At 43.3% G+C, this 1,711-nt stretch overlaps 1 pseudogene; it reads right to left on the reverse strand.

Moving 5' to 3' along the window:
* Positions 1–1,117: 1,117 nt before the first annotated feature.
* On the reverse strand, positions 1,118–1,504 carry LOC122743752 (annotated as a pseudogene).
* Between the last annotated feature and the right edge of the window lie 207 nt (positions 1,505–1,711).

Raw genomic sequence — 1,711 nt, forward strand, 5'->3', positions numbered from 1 at the left:
CAAATTGGCCTTCCTCACATGTGACTCTGTCTTTCATCTCCATGTCTTTAAATTATCTGTTCCTCATGCCCAGAATTCACTGTCTCTTGGAATGCCTGATTTCCTTGCAGTCTCTGCTCAGGCACCACCTTTTACATTAGACCTTTCCTGGCCCCCCCTTCAGTGGCTAGTGCTTTCTTTCCTCCTTTTCCACCAGTCCCCCATGTTGTTTTTGTTTCTATTCTAAGTATGTTTTGTATATATCCTTATTGGTGTAGCTTGTCTTTGTGAGGTCACAGACTATCAAGCTTTTATCTTTCTATCCCCTTGTTATTTCTTGTCCATTTTTGAAAAGGACCATTGACATCATAGGGTGATTTCTTGACTTGTGAGTGAATTGGATTTAAGTGAGGCCGAGTTGAACAATGTCAGCCTCACTTTCTCTTCCAGAATCACTGAAGTACAGTGCCAAGACAAAAATCCTATCCACTAGAACCTAGCTCAGTTGCCTGAAATATAGTAGATGTTTAATAAACTTGTATTGATTGATAGAGTGAGTTGGAAATGGGGGTACAGAACATCTAGTTCAAAACTTTCTTTCTTGGAGGGGGGCAGGCAATTGAGGTTAAGTGACTTGCTCAGGGTCACACAACTAGTAAGTGTCTAAAACCAAATTTGAACTCAGCTCCTCTAGGCTCCAGGGCTGGTGTTCTATCTACTGAACCACCTAGCTGTCCCTATTTCTTTTTTAAATATTATGAACATGTCAAATCTTTATAAACAAATGTTTAGTGAAGAGAAAAATGACAATTCTCATTCATTTTTATACATAGACTAATAGTGCCAAATGGGTAGGAACATTGTACGATTACCCACTGGCCCCAGGAGGCCTTAAGCCCACCCAGGTCCAGTGTAGGGGCTATCCAATCCAGTGTAGAGTGACAAAGGCAGAAGTCCTTAAGACATTGTACATTTATAAGATCCTTTACCAACTGGACTACTTCACCAAGTGTCAGGCCCTTCTTTATGGAGTGAATTGGGAGGGATGGGGTGATTCAAGGTAGTTCTTAACATCATACTCTGTGGCTGTGGGGGTGAGAGTTGGGAGAAGCCTGGGAAGAAGGAAGGGGAAGATGGTCTACTTTGTAGAGAGCATGGTGGCCACAATCGGGCCATATGTGCCAAGCACCTCAGTAAGACCATTATTAGGATCATCCCCATGAAGAGCTGGGTTCACTCAGTTCACTCAAGCCCCTTCTGAGGATGGTCCCCAGCTGAAGGAAGTCCTTTCACAACATGATTCTGAGCATCAGAGGATTGGCAGTGAGAACAACCACCACCAGACCATCGATAGCAAATATACCAGTCATGATGATAGCAATGGTGACTTCATGATCAGCTCTGGCTCCATGACTGACATGGCTCCAATCCCAGAGTAAGTTTTTGCTGTGCCAAAAATACTGAAAATCATGGAAGCCAAGGTGCCCATGACAGTGAAGGACACGTACTCTAGACTATCAGCCATATGTGTGAGTCAGCTGCAGATGGGGAGAGGAGCTGGGCAGTTGTAAAGATCTGGAGGGTGTGAATTCCAGACATCCAAATCCTTCATTGTGATAAATCTACTTACTACCTTGTGACCTTGAGTATGCCATTTACCTCTTCTGTCCTTAGTTTCCTCCATATAAAATGAGGGGGGTTAGATTTGATGATATCTAAGGTCTTTTCCAGC

This window comes from Dromiciops gliroides, chromosome 2 (assembly GCF_019393635.1).
Source record: "Dromiciops gliroides isolate mDroGli1 chromosome 2, mDroGli1.pri, whole genome shotgun sequence".
Lineage (NCBI taxonomy): Eukaryota > Metazoa > Chordata > Mammalia > Microbiotheria > Microbiotheriidae > Dromiciops > Dromiciops gliroides.